At 49.0% G+C, this 18,581-nt stretch overlaps 1 long non-coding RNA gene across 1 annotated transcript in view; it reads left to right on the plus strand.

Moving 5' to 3' along the window:
* LOC138258697 (uncharacterized) overlaps positions 1–6,896 on the plus strand; it is a 98,578-nt gene extending 91,682 nt beyond the window's left edge. Inside the window, exons 3-4 of the long non-coding RNA XR_011198507.1 lie at positions 4,814–4,875; positions 6,607–6,896. This is a non-coding gene — a long non-coding RNA (uncharacterized lncRNA). The remainder of the gene's footprint in view (positions 1–4,813; positions 4,876–6,606) is intronic.
* The last annotated feature ends 11,685 nt before the right edge of the window (positions 6,897–18,581 follow it).

Below are 18,581 nucleotides of genomic sequence, written 5' to 3' on the forward strand. Positions count from 1 at the left end.
TTCCCCCTTAAATCACCTGTGTTGCTTCCACCCGCCCTCCTGTTTCTTCCCTTTCATCTGTGATTCTGCCTTCTGTGTTGCTTCTTCCCTGAAATTTTCCCCACCCACTTGCATTACCCACTCATCTAAAATGACTGGCAAAGCCAACAGGTTTCCAACGTAACACCAATGAATGGGCTTTGCCACAGCTAGTTTCTAGTTTATTTCTCCTTGTGTATCTCACAGTTGTGAGTTCTTTTTCAGCCCTGTTTTTTTCTTTTATCCCTGTTTTCCTATCTTTCTTTTTCCCTCTTCTTTTTCTCTTTCTGCTTTTCCTTCGTTTGAAATAAGTCCTGGTCCCCATAAAATATTACAAAACATAACACGGTGTCCCAAATAAGGAAATGTTTAGTGTTGGAAATGGCCCTTTTTGCAGGGTTATCCCCAAACTTTTTGCCTTCTTCCTCCTATTTTTTTAGGTCTGTTTTTGCTGGTTTATTGTGTCTGCTCACTTTACCACTGCTAATCAGTGCTAAAGTGCAAGTTCTCCCCATATAAATTGTACTGTGGATTGGTTTATTCATAATTGGCATATTTGATTTACTAATAAGTCCCTAGTAACGTGCCCTAGAGGTGCCCAGGGCTTGTGAATCAAATGATACTAGTGGGCCTGCAGCGCTGGTTGAGCCACCCACATTGGTAGCCCTGTAAACATGACTCAGACCTGCCATTGCAGTGTCTGTGTGTGCAGTTTTAAACTGTCAATTCGACTTGGCAAGTGTACCCACTTGCCAGGCCTAAACTTTTCCTTTTCTTACATGTCAGACACCCCTAAGGTAGGCCCTAGGTAGCCCCAAGGGCGGGCAGGGTGCAGTGTATTGTTAAGGTAGGACATATAGGGGGTCATTCTGACGGGTCACGGATGACTGAAGCACCGCCAACAGGCTGGCGGTGCTTCAAAGGCCATTCCGACCGCGGCGGTAAAGCCCAGGGGATTCTGACCCCCTTCCCGCCAGCCTGTTTCTGGCGGTTTTTACCGCCAGGAACAGGATGGCGGGAACGGGTGTCCTGGGGCCCCTGGGGGCCCCTGCACTGCCCATGCCACTGGCATGGGCAGTGCAGGGGCCCCCTAACAGGGCCCCAGCCTGCTTTTCACTGTCTGCCTAGCAGACAGTGAAAAGCGCGACGGGTACAACTGCACCCGTCGCACACCTGCAACACCGCCGGTTCCATTCGGAGCCGGCTTCAGTGTTGCAGGCCCCTTTCCCGCTGGGCCGGCGGGCGCTACCTTAGGTAGCGCCCGCTGGGCCGGCGGGCGCTACCTTAGGTAGCGCCCGCCGGCCCAGCGGGAAAGTTGGAATGGCCCCAGCGGTCTTTTGACCGCGGGGCGGCCACATGGCGGTTCCCTCCAGACGGGCGGCAACCGCCGCCCGCCGGGGTCAGAATGACCCCCATAGTAATGTGTTTTATATGTCCTGACAGTGAAATATTGCTAAATTCGTTTTTCACTGTTGCAAGGCCTGCCCCTCTCATAGGTTAACATGTGGGCTACCTTTACATCTGATTAAAGTGTAGATTCCCTTTGGGAGTGGATGGACATGTGGAGTTTGGATACATCTTTTAGTAAAGTTGATTTTAAGACTGTATGTTTGAAAATGCCACTTTTAGAAAGTGAGCATTTTCTTGCTTAAACCGTTTCTGTGACTCTGCCTGTTTGTAGATTCCCTGTCTGGGTCAGTTTGACAGTTGGGCTGTTCACACCTCTCCTCTAGACAGTGACACAAAGGGGGCTAGGGTGTAGCCTGCATATCTTGATTAGCCATCTGTGCTGGAGGGGAAGGGAGGAGTGGGCGTTCACACCTGAAAGGACTGTGCCTGCCCTCACACAATGCAGTCTCCGACCCCCTGGTGTGCGTCTGGGGCCTGGCCTGGACAAGAATGGATCTTGCAAACAATTGAGACTTTGCTTTGAAGTTGCCAACTTCAAAGACAGAACAGGGTATAAGAAGAAGACCCAAAACCCCAGACTTTTACAATCTTTCTGGAATCAAGAGGAACCTCTGCCAAGGAGAAGAGCTGGAGGAGGAGTACTGTACCTTTGCTGGACAGGCTTGCAGTTGCTGCTTCTGCCTTAAAAGAGTGCAAAGGGTGAACTTTGCTGTGTGTCCTGCTTGAGAGAGTTCTCCAGGGGCTTGGAGTAAAGATTGCCTCCTGTTGGAAGTCTCAGGGACACCAAAGACTTCTGCTTCCCTGGGAACGGTGCGTTTTGTGCTGTTCAAGAGGAGAAACCACTGTGACGCCGGCATCAACGCCGCTCACGTGCACCGTGACCTATCGACGCCGCACGGAGTCGCATTGCCCCACTTCACACCGCGACCCTGGTCTCACCGACGCCGTCATCGGACGACTTCACTGAGCCGCTGCTCGCACCGCGACATGTGGGCCCCGCACTCCGGCATCGCCTGCTCACACCGCAGCCTGGGCATCCCCGACAACGGCGCTCCTGCTGACACCGGCGCCGCTGCCAGCACTGTGGCCTGTGGACACCGCTCGTGAGGAGCACTAAGCACCGTCCCATCCTGCACCGCAGCCCCGGTCCACCGACGCAAGCACCATCAACTACTGTGTCGTCCCCAGGCATCCTGCCTGCACCGTGGCCTGTGGACACCGCTCAAGAGGGTCACGAAGCACCGTCCCGTCCCGCACAGCTGGCTTGGGCCTACCGACGACATCGCTTCAGCAACGACAACGCTGCTGCCTGCACCGTGACCTGTGGACACCGCACGTCGCACCGCCCCGCTTCACACCGCAGCCCTGGTCTCACTGACGCCGCTGGACGCTGTCACCGAGCCGTTGCCTGCACCGTGACCTGTGGGCACCGCACGTCACATCGTCCCGCTTCGCACTGCAGCCCTGAAGCCATCCCCACCAGCGCACCTGATTTAATCGGCCCGGAGTTCGATCCCCGAGGTGCGTGACATTAAGGGCCCGATGACTCCGGAACCGACACCAGCGACGCCGCTCTCCGGAGTTCACCGCAAGGATCACGATGCCCTGCGAATCCAAGGTACTGTTTGTGGGACTTCCCGACACCGCAGCTGGCCTGCGACGCCGAGGCCAACCTGAACTTTTGGTTTTGTTTGACGCCGTGATAGCCCCAGGTGGAGTTATCGACTTCAAGGAACTGTATTGTTAAGTACATCTTGCAGCATTCATATTTTTATTACTGTATGGTGGATTTTTTTATCGTATTTGGTCTTGTTTTATATATATAAATATTGGCTATTTTTCTAAAACTGGTGTGGTGTCCTTTTGTAGTGTTTTCACTTATTACTGTGTGTTATGTGCAAATGCTTTACACATTGCTTCTGAGATAATCCTGACTTCTCGTGCCAAGCTACCAAGGGGTGAGCAGGGGTTATCTTAGCGGGTATCTCCCTTATCCTGACTAGAGTGAGGGTCCCTACTTGGACAGGGTGCAAACATACTGCCAACTAGAGACCCCATTTCTAACATTTATTAAATTAATGTCCTCCTGAGTTACTAAAAATCAACCATTATCCTTGATTTTTTGTAAGATCGTCACAGACTCTAGTGGCGTTATCTTCATCATCAAATCTCATCATGGTCCCTAAAAAACAGAATGGCCTTGACCATATTCTGGTAAGCACTTAGGATAGTTTCCTACTGGGAACTGCTAAAAATACCTCTGAACACCTAGGTGTGAAGAAGGGATGCCTCTAGAAGTAATGTTTCTACACCCAAAGTGAAGTTGACATGTTTGAGCTCTGTGTGAGAGGCCTAGCGGTCCAGGGCTTTCTTCAGGACTAAGTCTATGTTATATCCTGGAATAATGCAATTTTTTTGCATATGTATGTCAACGTAACCATCAATTTCTAGTCAGGACAAACCATGACAAACAGTACATTTATACGTGCATCTACACACATAAACCATACAAAAAGGACACGTTTGCCCTTTCCCACAACGTAATCACCTTGGGTCTTGTAAAATAAAAAGATGATGGGTTTGCGTATAATCTGGATCATTACACGCTTGTCAGTGCGTTACCACCTCACACAATGTGGGAGAAAGGTATTAAACGCAAAGGAACCAAAAGTAGAAAGCCATTGTAGGCAGGTTATCTCCGGCTTGTGATTCATTGCCTTTATCTGTAGCATATGAGAGTTTCCATTGGTATGTTGAAGAGAACATGAAGCAAATACACCACATATAAATACATGCACTGTGGTCGGCAGGTATACGCTCCAGTTTTATATAGCCTGTCTGGGACATATAAAAAGACACCAAAATGGAAGCACCTTCCCTGCACTTTCAGGAAGTTGAACTAGATCAGAGGAGTGAAGTAAATATACCTGCAGTCACACACTGGGATTGAAAGTTTAGGATAGAAAGTACAGAATGCCATTGGTCATTATTCCTACCTTCAACAGCTTTGTTTGCTCACAAATCTAATGTGCTACTCACGTTGTCAAGGGTTCCATGTTTTCTATGCACCTATTTCTCCCTCTTCTCCTCCCTGCTGATGACACTGAACTGCACCATGTGCAGTATTTATCTTCTGCACTGGGCACGGTCCATGTCCGTCACCTGCTGTAGCATGTGGCGTTGTGTCTTGCTTATGGCTCAGAGGAAATGTAGTCCTAGAGGCAATCTCTCTGGGCTACTTGTAATGTTGCTTCCAATACCAGTTTAACCTCAACCTGAAGGTTAAATGTCAGTGCCTCACTAAAGCCAGCTGTTATTTAAATAGGGCAAAAGGTGTTATCACGTACTATGCGTTGACCTCCTTGTGTCCTTTATTTCATCATAGGTTATTCGTGGTGTGCGCTTGTGCCTCATGGGAAAAGGAATCCCAAGGTCTGTCTCTCTCAGGTTAGTCATCACCTTCTTCCAATCCAAACACTACATTTTTGCGAAGGTTGAATGCCAACGCCTCTGCCATCTAACTTTTGTATTACAGGAAAGAGACTATTATCTAGTGCAAGTTCAAATTTAAAAAATAGTTTATTAGTTGATTAAAACCATAAAAATCAAATACACATGTAAATCATCAAGACAATCCATCTAAACCCCCCCACATATTTAACCTTCATAATAATCTTCAAAACAATTATTAAAAGCTTAAAATCTCCATATGGTGCCAAATAGCTCAACCCTTTATACCCAATGACATGCATATGGAGGCATAAAGTGCTAATATGGACTACTAGTGTTGCAGGTGCTGCCTATCTACTTTACCTTGGTAAGTTACTTGGAGCCATAGGAAAAGAGGATCGGCCTCATGCGCTCCATCACCCCTTTTGTGTCTCAGGATCAACCAGCTTACTTGCCCTGGGGCTGAAACAGTGGCAGCTGTTTAACAAGATATTTAAATATAAAAAAACTGAACAAATCGGATACTAAGGCTTTTATTTGCTGGGTTTGGTGACTCTATTGCAGCTGCCCTACATGTTCTAATCCCCAACTTCTTAAACTCTCTCCTGAGAAGGGTTCTCCGCAGTTGATCCAATCAGGGGGAGATGCACAGGATATGGAGCAAAGGCTCCTTAGTTTGGTGATACAAACAACACTCTATATTCAGTGTAAGGATCGATCCTAGTCTTAGCTTCTGAAACTTCTGCTTAACTTTCATGGAATATGCATCCTCAATGCTGTGTGCCTTCATCCTCTTGTGTACCTTATTCCCTCACAGTTCATTCGTGTGTGACTTACATTAAGACACGTACAAAATATGATTGAAAAACATCATCTTTGTCCAGAGCGGACACTTATTGAAATAATTTAAAAGTTTTGTGTTTTCAACATTTACAGATTTGCCTTGTAAGTATGTATTGGGAGTGCGTCCTGATTAATTTTAGGTGCTGATCTATAGGAGGGACAGTCATATATATCTATTAAGACAGGGGAGGACCTATAGTTCCTAGTTGCCTGAAGGCTAGCATCACTGCTGTGCATGCTGTATATATTGTGATCCAGCCCTATATAAGAAGAGGAAGGACCAATGGTTTCGAATGGTCTAAAAGCTAGCGTCACAGTTGTGCATACTGTATATCTATGTGGAGTAGTTCGGTTGGGTCCATGGTATGTCATCATTCAATCCAGTGAGATGAGTTTTAAGTCCATAGACCCAACGCTGCTCCCGTTCAAGAAGAATATCTTTGCATTTTATTAATGAAAACTCTAAATTAACTTTTAGAGTTGTGTTTTGTTTCAACGTACTTATTCTTTTTTTTTCAGGTGATTGAGCACCCTATTTCTGCTAACAGAAATAACATGCTGTGCCACCAATTGTAAATGTTCAAGATAGGGAGTTTGTGCTCACGACAGATTTATTGATAAATGATTCATCAGAAGGAAGATGTGGCAAGGAGACCCTTTTTCCTGGGATATAACAGTCATTGCTGCTACATGCTGAATGTTCCCAATATTCAAAGGATTGAGGGTCTCAATGCATTAGCTGCCTCACTCGTATGTGTCAACTGATCGCCGATTAAGGCTGTCTTTGTAATCTCAGCAAAGAAAGTAAAGAATCATTAAAAAGAGGTGTTATCTTACTTATAACCGAAAAAGTGACAAATAACGCATTCCTTGTTTTTTTTTCAGGTGGCTTAAATGTGATTAGAAAGGATGCATTTCACACTGGATTCTTTATCAATATTGGAAACATATTTTGGGAAAATAAAAGCATGCAGGTTATAAGATATACAAATCTCTCAAGTCTGTATTAGCAGTGACGATGAAGAGTAATGCCCATCTAAGTGGTCTAAATAATGGCATCTTGCAGATCAGAATAATCAATTAAAACGGATTCAAGATTTGTTAGTCACCGTTGTTATGCTATAAATAATATATTTTAATATAAATTTACGAAATATACTGTGAGAACTAAAAATAAATGACAGCCTACAAAAAGGCTTTGCAAAGTAAATTGTAATTTTCCAGCATTTCTTGAAAGCATTATGTTGCTGTCCAAACGCAGTAGGGACAGTGAGTACAATAACTGTTTTTTTATTGTCTGACTATTGGCCTATCAGTGACCGTACTGACATGCTTATGATACTCTGGATGGATTAAACCAATTTTTTTTATTTCATCTAAATGTGAATAGCCGTGTATGATAGATGTGATAAAAATGGTAAGCTTCAATTTGGCAACAAAATTCATGTATTTACAAAAATCAAAACTTGTACTTGAGTGCAATGACAGTCGTTTGTTTTTTAATTAACAAGCTACTCCTGTTCTGTTTGTTGACAGATTTGCATAGTTTTTGAACACCACAACCTGTTGTTTAGAAACAAGATGAGCAGATTCCCAAATTAAATTTAGAGTTGAAGTTTGATGAATAAACTGAGTTAGGGATTCTTACGGTTGATGTTATGATATAGTTTCATTGGTGTTGTGGCATTTGTTGCATGATTCGGAGGAAAGCATTTCAGGTTCGCCAGTGAGGCCTTCTGTTGCATTTTTATCCAATCCTGCCCTTTTCAGTGGATTGTCAGTCATATCATTTATATGGGGAAGGTTGAAAAAGGTAAAGTAAATTCAATATAAAAGTGATTGATACATTTTGGCAAAAAGGATGCAAGCCCATGTCAAACTACATTTCTTAGATTATTTGAACTGCCTGTAAAACCTATGTTGTTTTGGCGAATGTAAGGATCTTTTTGCTTTAAATTGTATTGTTTATCCCATTTCTCTTCAAACATTTTCGTGTAGAAAACCTTTACCCTGCAAAAAACAAAACTACGAGAATTTAAAGTATTGGACTATTATACTGAAACGATTCATTCATGCAATAAAATATTTCATAAGTGGTCCTTCAGACCTAGCTGTAAAGTTGAGAAATGTATAGCAAACATTTTAGGGAAATTATGTTGCAACATACACAATGTAACTTTTTTTTCAAAACCTTCCAGAGAGAAGAACTCCAATAATCATTGCGGGAAGTGGGTAATATAGGCATTTTTTCTAAACTCATCTGGTGGAATTAGTGGGGGAATGTATTACCCAATTGAGTGATGTCGGGCTCGTTTCCCTTGCTTGCATTAGGGTTCTTGGCAATTTTGTTAAGAACTGCTTTCTTCCATTAAACAAAATCAGTACTTTGTGCAGCAATAACAGATATATACAGAGAGAAGGCCTAACTGGCGATAAACTCCCTTCATATTTTATTGTATATTCTGGTCTCATAGAAACTTCTCTTGACTCATGCAGTACTGTCATCGGTTATTTGTGGGCCAGTGAAACTTCTGCCGATTAGCCAGATCAGGCCGCTTCTTGCCCCGCAGTGAGTTGCAACTGGGTGGTGAATGAGCACTGTAAAGACGTGGCAGAAAAAGATGGCGAGAGGTTCTCTCTGTGGAGGAATAAAGGAGAGAATGAGATAACAGATACCTCCAGTGTAATGAAGGATGCAATAAGGCAAGAACCACATGCAGTCTGACTAAAAAAGGATGTCCATAAATAACCACATCTTTTCACACAATTCCGAACTACTAATTTCTGAAGGGGTACTGGTAAAGTAATAATGGAATGGAACTCACAACGTGGTTCAAGGTTCCAGCCTGTTTCAATATTTTTCTGTTCCATTGCTGAAAGCCTGTAAAACTGACAATGCACATTATTTTAGGAATCTGTCAGTAACTGAAAAACATCAGGATCCTCCTAGGCAATTTTCTATGATTAGATGTCTCCCCTGACCCAAAAATCCCAACAGTGCAGCTCACCTTCACTCAGTGCTGTGGTAGTGATTGTGCCAAACGCACCACAAAGGAAAACTGTTTTTTGAACCTGTAGTATACATACTTAGTTTTAGCCAATCTCCAAGCTGAGTGCATTAAAATAATAGCAATGGAAAGTTTTCTTCTTCAGGGCACAGAAGTTACCTACAAGACTCATCTTGTAAACCTGCTGCAGGAACTGTGTTCTCAAGGAAGCAACCCATCAGGAAATAAGTACAATAACATGGTAACAACCCCCTGATAATAAGAATAGTCTTTGAGAAAAAGGGGTCGTCTGTGTGGGTCAAGGTGAAGAGGCGCACAACTCAGTTAAAGCATCTGATTCCCTAAGATCCATTGGATTCTTCATAATGTAAAAATGTACAGCACAAACTGCTGAAAATGCAGCAACTTTAAATTGATCAAAACCGTATGTGCATCTTGAGAGGGATGAAGCCTCCTAAATGTTTTTTGGGAATGCTAAACTTTCTTCTCACCCTTAAATGCGGAGGTGAAGACTCCTATTGCTGAATTTATAAATGTAAAATTACTATTTTTCCATCTTTTTGTGAAGATCTCCACTACTGGGACAGAGAGCTCCGTAAAAGAAAATATAGGGATATGTAATAAAGTTTATATATGTTTTTAAAACAACAAATACAATACATTTATTGTAAAATAAAAATTGTGAATATTTTTAAACAAATATTATTACTCAAGAGCCTGTCCGTCCTGTCCCAGTCCTTAACTGTTGAGGATGGTGCACCTTCTCTACAAAAATCCTCCCCAAACATTAGCCTTTTTGTCATTTCTACCATGGAAGAACCTTTGTTTCATGGCCCATGTTAGGTCCCCATTTTAGATTCTGCTCACGCATTTATTTTTGGTAGGCATTGTCGCCCTGTAGTCCGAATATTCAGTCCAGGGACGTAGAATCAGAATGTTATGCCCTAGTTTTGCTTTTCTGTGCTCGTTAGGAAACAACCCCGTTTTTGCTAGACAAACCAAAGTGACTGGCACTGTGCTTCTGTCACAGTGTGATAGGGAGAGAGTTTTATGATATAAGCAGCATCTGTACTACACTCATTGAGAGGAGCTCTTCACAACAGATGATCATGAAACTGCTGTGAACAGTGAGTGAGATGCAGCTCTGCTGACCTTAACCTCCATCCTGCTAAGGAAGATAACCTGTACATTTAAACCGACTTCCTGACACCTAAGACCAAGGTATGCAGGTTAGACTATCCCAACTGATCTGTAAGAGTGTACTCCCACCATGCTCTCTTTAGTATAGTATTAAATACAGATAGGAGTACTGCATCATTAGTAAAAATTTACATTGTTGAATTGTTTATATTGTTCACCATTCTAATAACAGTGATTACAGTAATGTCAAATTTTTCTAATAATTGCAGCTCATGCTTTATTTACAAGAATACGATCATTTCAATAAATGTTTTGAAAATGCATTTTCATATCTTTCTTGTGTTTACCTAGGGCGTGCAAGAGTGACCAAACAAAAAGGTGGATCTGTTTCCACGGATTACTTGAGAAACAGAGTGTGATGTTCGAGGTTGCCAATAACATCTATTAACATTGTCAGTTAGTGGTTTGGATGTGGTATTGTGAGCTAGCCAAAGGAAACCAACAATTACTGATTATATATGTAGACTAAGGGGGTAATTTAATTACGAGTTCGGTAGTCTCATGACCGCCATGTTGGCGGTGGCGGTCGTACCACCAACAGGCTGGAGGAGAAGACTGGCAAATTATGACCATGGCGGTCTTCCCAACAGAATACAGCCAATCCACCGCCAGCACTGCCAGTGCGATCAGGCTGCCACGGACGGCAGTAGCCACATTCAGGCCGGTGGAGACCATGTTCCCGCCAGGCAGATCATGAGGCTGCACACCACCAAGATTTCCCCTGCGGTCACACCAACACAGAAACCCTGGAGGAATCCAACTCTATAAAAGGAGACACTCACCTTCAGGAACACGTACCTGTAGGAAGCTGGCCTGGTGTATGGTGGGTACCTAAGGTATTTACACCTCATACCCGGTCCAGGTATCACCCATTAGTGTAGTGCAGACAGTATCTAAAAGCCAGACTCTCTAGAGGTAGCTGTGGATGAGCAGCCAAGGCTTATCTAGGAGACATGCAAAGTTCATGCAATGCTACTGTAGTCACACAGCATTTACACACATGGAAGAAAACACTCAGTGTTACAAAAATAAAGGTAGTTGATTTTAGTGACACAATTACCAAAAAGTACTAGATAGACAACCCTCCAATAGGAGGTAAATAACACACTAAGGGGGTCATTCCAACCCTGGCGGTCGGTGATAAAGCGGCGGCCAACCCGCCAACAGGCAGGCGGTCAAAAAAAAGGAATTCTGACCCTGGCGGGAACCGCCAACACAGGCCGCCACTTTAACACTCTGACCGCCACGGCGGGACAGACAAACAGTGCAGCGGTCACCGCCAACAGGCAGGCGCAGACAATGTACCGCCCACCCTATCACAACTCACCAATCCGCCACCTTTTCCGGGGCGGGAGCCCCGCCGATAAAAACACGGCAGAAACAGACTACGAACGGGAAAACGCTCACCTCTACACACTCCACGAGGAAGGAGGACAGCATGGAACCCGAATTAAACATCCTACCAGCTATTGTCTACCTGCTCATCTACCAGGAGTACGAACGCCGGCGCAGACGACAACGGTGAGTACTGCACCTACGACATAGGGGAGGGGGGAGGAGGAAAGCTTACGGGCACACACATGCGCCATACATAAAACCCCCCACCCCAAATACCTACACCCCAATGCAGAGCAACAAGTCAGAGTGACACCCCCCAAACCCACCGGAATAATGCAAAGACACAAATAAAATGATCTATAAAATATATGTATAAATAGCTCCATTGAAGGTATGGGAAATATGCAATATGAAAGATACAAAATAAGGAATGAACATAGTCAAAAATATATACATAGGCAATAAGTTCTGCCCATTCTGTCAAAGTTCCATAGTCCGTGGGCCAATGTGCACAAACACATGGGCAAAGCCCACACAGGAGACCAGATACCATTGGAGAGAACACTGCTGGGGCATCAGATGATAAAACTACAGGCACCTCAGGGGGAAGGGAAGGGGGGGCACCTCAGCCACATGAGTCTACGACGCCAGATCCACGAGGGGCCTCCATGCCCACTGTCCCATCCTGGGGAGTGCAAAGCCACAGTCTCACAAGTCTCTACAGTGGGTGGCTTGCCCACTGTGCCATCCTGGGGAGTGCAAAGCCACAGTCTCTCAAGTCTCTACAGTGTGTGGCTTGCCCACTGTTCCATCCTGGGAAGTGCCAAGCCACAGTCCATCAGATGGATTACCGACTCCACTGTTAATGGAGGAGGCATGGTGCCCAGAGTGCTTCGTGAAGCCCTGCTCAACACAGAACCGGCACTGTCAATGGGCCAGTGGTGCTTGAGATGGCGTTGCCCAGCGGAGCGGTGCTTGACAGGAAGGGCCCAGCGGAGCGGTGCTTGACAGGAAGGGCCCAGCGGAGCGGTGCTTGAGATGAAGGGCCCAGCGGAGCGGTGCTTGAGATGAAGGGCCCAGCGGAGCGGTGCTTGAGATGAAGGGCCCAGTGGAGCGGTGCTTGACAGGAAGGGCCCAGCGGAGCGGTGCTTGACAGGAAGGGCCCAGCGGAGCGGTGCTTGAGATGAAGGGCCCAGCGGAGCGGTGCTTGAGATGAAGGGCCCAGCGGAGCGGTGCTTGAGATGAAGGGCCCAGCGGAGCGGTGCTTGAGATGAAGGGCCCAGCGGAGCGGTGCTTGAAAGGAAGAGCCCAGCGGAGCGGTTCTTGTCACGGCGGGCCCCTGTTCAGCGGTGCTTTTCCCGGCGGGGCCCTGTTCAGCGGTCCTTGTCACGGCGGGGCCCTGTTCAGCGGTGCTTCTCCCGGCGGGGCCCTGTTCAGCGGTTCTTGTCACGGCGGGCCCCTGTTCAGCGGTGCTTCTCACGGCGGGGCCCTGTTCAGCGGTTCTTGTCACGGCGGGCCCCTGTTCAGTGGTGCTTCTCCCGGCGGGGCCCTGTTCAGCGGTGCTTCTCCCGGCGGGCCCCTGTTCAGCTGTGCTTCTCCCGGCGGGGCCCTGTTCGGCGGTTCTTGTCACGGCGGGGCCCTGTTCAGCGGTGCTTTTCCTGTGTTTCTAGGGAGCCAGACCTGGCCAAGACTTCCCGCTCAGTCGCCATCCGACCTTGCGGTCGCGGGGCCCTCCTGTGATGGAGTCCTGGGCCCGTGGGTGTCGTCCGTCACAACCGGAATGGGGCTGGTGGGGCCCTCCTGGGCAGCTCGCCTGCTGCCTGACTTCTCCGCCCTGCTGCCCTTGCCCTCCTTCGCTGAAGCTCTGTGGCCCTTGCCTCCCTTTGATGATGTGGCAGGTGACGGGGCAAGGCTACTGTCCTTGGTGGCAGCCGTCTCAGGCTTGTCGCACCGGCCCTTATTTTTTTTTGTCCTCTTCCCAGGGGGTGGGCTGGCTGTCCCCTTGCTGCTGGCCGATGTTCCTGCCCTAGGAGCTGGTGGACTCCAATAGCCCTGCACTATGGTCACAGTAGATGCAGGGCTGGTGGTGGCTGAGGTGCTTTTTTTACTCTTACCAGATGGAGGGGGTGGGTCAGTGATTGGAACGAGCTCAAGGTTGGAAAGGAAAAGGACTTTGGAAGGACAGGGACGGGTAGGTGTAGTGGGTATGGGAGTGGAGGAAGAGGATGTGGTTGTAGGAGAGTCAAGTGTGCTGTCTTTGGGTGCAGGTGCTTGTGACGGAGGCTGTCGTGAGGTGGATGGCTGTTGGGTGGGTGGCTGCCTGCGTTTGTGTGGTTTGGAAGAGGGAGTGACAGACACACTGGGAGAGGACACAGGGGACGTGTAAATGGCAGTGGGGTGGTGACTGCACGTGTGCGGACTGTAATGGAGGGTGTGCTGGTGATGGAAGTACTGGCTGATGGTGGTGTGCATGCAGGTGTGAGTGGAGACGTCACAGGGAGGGAGGAGGGAGATGAGGAGGTGGGGGACACAGAGGTGGTAGTGACTGTTGGCATGTCTGCATCTGGATGTTGCTTGGGTGAATGTTTGTGGGATCTGTGGTGCTTATGTCTGGATGAGCTGACCTTGGGTGTAGAGGTGTGTGCAGGCTGGTCTGATGGTGTGGATGGGATAGGCAGAGGAACAGGAGACTGGGACTGGGTGGAGGGAGTCAGAAGAGGGAGGCTGGAGACAGGGACAATGGCTTCCGTCAGTGCTGAGGCCAGAGCGTTGAACGATCGCTGATGGGCAGCCTGACCCGAATGAATGCCCTCCAGGTATGCATTGCTCCGATGCACCTCCCTTTCTACACCCTGGATGGCATTCAAAAGGGTAGACTGCCCAACAATGATGGTCCTGTGGAGGTCAATGACCTCCTCACTGAGGGCAGCAGGGGTAACTGGGGCAGGGCCTGAGGTGCCTGGGGCGAAGGAGATGCCCGCCTTCCTGGGCGAGCGGGCACGGAGCGAAGGCTGAGGGGCTGCTGGGAGGGCGAGGCTGGTGCGCTGGGTGGCGGCTGTACCTGTTGTGGCAGTGGGCACGGATGTTGCCGCCACCGCAAGGGAGCTCCCTTCCGAGGACGTGTCGGTGTCGCTGATGTCTCCATGGGTCCCCATTGTGGAGCTCCACTCGCCCTCCGTCTCACTGGTGTACTCGGAGTCTGTTGCATGGCCCTCCGGGGCCATGTGAGATGCAGCTCCCTCGTGCGCCGATGCCACTTCTCCTCCGCCTGATGATGCTAATGCACACATGAACAGGAAGACAAAGAAAATGGGGGTGGGAGAAATGAAGACAGGTTGAGTGCATGTATTGGCAACACCGTTGTCGGAGAGGACAGACACAGAAGCCCCCTGCACTAGGCCGCGCAATCGGGGTACACTACTCAGTTATTGTGACTAGGCCTACAGGTCTATGGACAACAAATGCACACATGGGTGAGGCCGGACCATGGATAGCTGTACTTGGCACCCTACAGAGGTGGGGGGCGGGGGCACAGGGCCGTGTCTAACGGAGGGGCCTAGCCTACAGAATGCGCCCTGGCCTAGAGATAGCCACAGCCCTCCTCCCCCACCCAGACACCTTCACTGCGTGCAAAGATAGCAGAATGTGCTGATACTCACCCCCTTGTGTCTGCTGTGATGTCCTCACGCGCCCATCCAAATCGGGGTAGGCCACCGCCAGGATCCGGGACATCAGGGGGGTCAATTGGCGGCTGGCACCCCTCCTACGTTGGGAGGCCATCCCCAGCAGAGACTCAGCGGTCTTTCTGGTCCCGCGGCGGATGTCCTCCCACCTCTTTCGGCAGTGGGTGCCCCGTCTGTTGTGGACCCCCAGGGCCTGGACGTCCTTGGCGCCTGACCTATGTGACATGTACAGGGTGGTAAAGGAAATCGCATCAGTTTTCTGCCTGGTCAATGTGAGTGGCCCCCCCCCTCCCCAACCTTGCCATGTGGCACATGCTCTCATCTTTCGTGCGTTGCACTCCTCATTCGCTCCCCTACCCACCATCTTACATACACCCCACTCAACACAGGCATAGCCCATTCAACGTGCACCCTGTGTACTAACCTGTTGGTCTGGAGGACCGTAGAGTAGCGCATACTTGGGGAGGACCCCATCAACAAGTTTCTCCAATTCTTCGGAAGTGAAGGCAGGGGCCCTTTCCCCAGTCGCAGCAGCCATTGTATCTCCCAGACCGAGGTCACAGCAGCACTTGCAGTATCGGTCCTCTCCTGTGGATGATCAGGTCTCGAGTGATTAATCAGATAGAAAATGGCGGTCACGCCCGCAGCGGTGCGTACCGCGACCTCAGGCACCCATCCTCATTGGCTACTGAAACCCATAGGGTGCAATGTTAACCAATGCGGCTTAGCACCGCGGGCTTCGACCGCCTACCGCCACGGTGTGCCACGCCAGCGCATTGACCTCACATCCCACTGTCACACTTCACAGGTCAGGCAGCCGCCATTTCAAGGGCCCACATGGCTGAATTTCTACTGCGTCACACAGGCCTAGGCCTAGCATTGCCACTCATACAAGCCTTTCAATGCATAGCGATTCGTGTACTGTGCAAGCTGTGTGAACGAACCTGTGGGTTGCTTGACTCTGTGCTCCATGTTGTCCTTCCTAGGCACCGTCCGCTGGGACTTGCGAGGAGAAGTATGAATTCTCCCGTGTACCGACCGCTGGTGGACCTGTCGACAATGGAAGAACGACATATCATACTTACATACAGGCTTGACAGAGCAACTATACATGAACTATGTGCCCAGCTGGAGCCAGACCTGATGTCCCCCATCCGCCAACCCACAGGGATTCCCCCTCTGGTGCAGGTTCTGTCAGTACTCCATTTTTTGGCAAGTGGGTCTTTTCAGACAACAGTGTCCATATCATCTGGGATGTCTCAGCCTATGTTTTCTAAGGTTTTGTCCAGAGTGTTGTCTGCCCTGATGAAATACATGCAGAGCTACATTATTTTCCCTGAGGTGGGCGATTTGGCTACAGTGAAGGGTGATTTCTATGCCCTTGGACATATCCCCAACATCATTGGTGCCATTGATGGGACCCATGTGGCTTTGGTTCCCCCCAAAGAAAGTGAGCAGGTGTACAGAAACAGAAAAAGTTATCATTCGATGAATGTCCAGATGGTCTGTTTGGCTGACCAGTACATCTCCCATGTAAATGCCAAGTTCCCTGGGTCAGTTCATGACGCGTACATCATGCGAAATTGCAGCATCCCTTATGTGATGGAACAGCTACAGAGACACCGTGTGTGGCTAATTGGTGACTCTGGTTACCCCAACCTGTCGTGGCTACTGACCCCAGTGAGGAATCCACGGACCAGGGCAGAGGAACGGTACAATGAGGCCCATGGGCGAACTAGGAGGATCATAGAAAGGACCTTCGGGGTCCTGAAGGCCAGGTTTAGGTGCCTGCATATGACAGGGGGATCCCTAATGTACTCACCAAAGAAGGTGTGCCATATCATCGTGGCCTGCTGTATGCTTCACAATCTTGCTTTGCCACGCCAGGTGCCTTTTCTGCAGAAGGATGGTCCAGATGGTGGTGTTGTAGCAGCTGTGGAGCCTGTGGAGAGTGAAGAGGAGGAAGACGACGGGGACAACACGGACAACAGGGATACAGTCATACAACAATATTTTCAGTAGCACACAGGTAAGAATCACCCACGCCATTTTACATTTACTTAAGGCCTCATGCGTCTCCACTGTCTGTGTTTCCCCCCAGTTCCTGTTAACTGATTTGTGACTTTCCCTTCCCTTTTCAGAGCTGTATGACCCACTGCCTGACTTCTGCTTTGTTTGCCAATGGACTAAAGCTTATTGAAATTGGTATGTTGTCATCACAAAGTAACTGGACATTATTGCACCGTTATGTGTAATACATTTGTTAAGAATACAAGCAGACTCCTGTTATTTTAAGTGCAATAAGTGATTTATTTTAAGTGCTACATATAGGTACATGATTGTAAAAGGGTGATGGGTGGGTGTGGAGTAATGTCCATGGCACAGTCCAGTTCTCAGTCGCACAGGTGCATTGTCCATATGCCTGTGGAAGGATGGAGCAGGGGCAGTTGAAGGTTGGACAGGGTGACAATGTGGGACAGTGGGATGACATCAGGGGGTATCTTAGGCTGGCGGGGGTCTTGCAATCCTACTCTGTCTTCTTGTGAGATCTCAGGTTCCGCTTGCGGGGTGGTTCTTCTTCTGCAGGAGGTGGGGTTCTGGTGGCCTGTTGTTGTGTGGGGGCCTCCTGTCCACTAGCGCCGGCGGAGGTGGTAGGCTGTTCCTGGCCTGGGCTAGTGACAGGGGCCCTTTGGGGTGCCACATGGTCCCGCAATGTGGTGACTATCTGGGTAAGGGCCACGACGATGGTCCCCATTGCGGAACCGATGTTCCTCAGTTCCTCTCTGAACCCCATGTACCGTTCCTCCTGCAGTGCCTGGATCTCCTGGAACCGGGCCAGTACCGTCGCCATCGTCTCCTGGGAGTGGTGGTAAGCTCCCATGATGGAGGAGAGGGCCTCTTGGAGAGTCGGTTCCCTGGGCCTGTCCCCCCCCTGCCGCACAGCAGCCCTCCCAGTTCCCCTGTGTTTCTGGGCCTCTGTCCCCTGGACGGTGTGCCCACTACCACTGCCCCCAGGTCCCTGTTGTTGTTGGGGTGGTGGGTCAACCTGGGTGCCCTGTAGTGGTGGACACACCGCTGATTGACATGTCCTGGAGACAGAGGCATGGGCCCGCTGGGTGGGAGCTGTGCTGGTGTTCCCAGAGGGGATTGGGTCTGGTGTAGCCTGTGGCTGTCTGTGGGGAACCGACTGTCCAGAGGTCCCTGATGGGCCGGGCTGGTCACCTGGGTCCAGGGAGACAGAGCTGCTGTCATCGCTGGGGGCCTCTTCTGGGGGTGGGATGGACATCTCTGTACCCTCCGTGGCGGTGTGGTGGCGTTCGGGTCCTGCAGGGGTATAAAGGTATGGTTATTGCTTCTGTGTGTGGCATTTCGTGTGATGGGTGGGTGTCCGTGTACCCAAGTGCAGGCATTCCCTTGTGGGGGCTTTTGTGAGGGTGGCTTGTGGGGGTGATGTGTGTGTGCAGTGCGCATGCTTTGGTGATGGGTGTCCATGCTTTGTGGTCGCATGCAGGGCTTGGTGTTGGGATGGGTGGGTTGTGATGGTGAGCCATTTGCAAGGAGTTGGTGTGATGGGGGTGGGGGTGAGGGTGGGGGTATGATTTGGCATGCAGGTGGGGTGGGGGTGGGAAGC

Source organism: Pleurodeles waltl, chromosome 9 (assembly GCF_031143425.1).
Source record: "Pleurodeles waltl isolate 20211129_DDA chromosome 9, aPleWal1.hap1.20221129, whole genome shotgun sequence".
Taxonomy (NCBI): Eukaryota; Metazoa; Chordata; class Amphibia; order Caudata; family Salamandridae; genus Pleurodeles; species Pleurodeles waltl.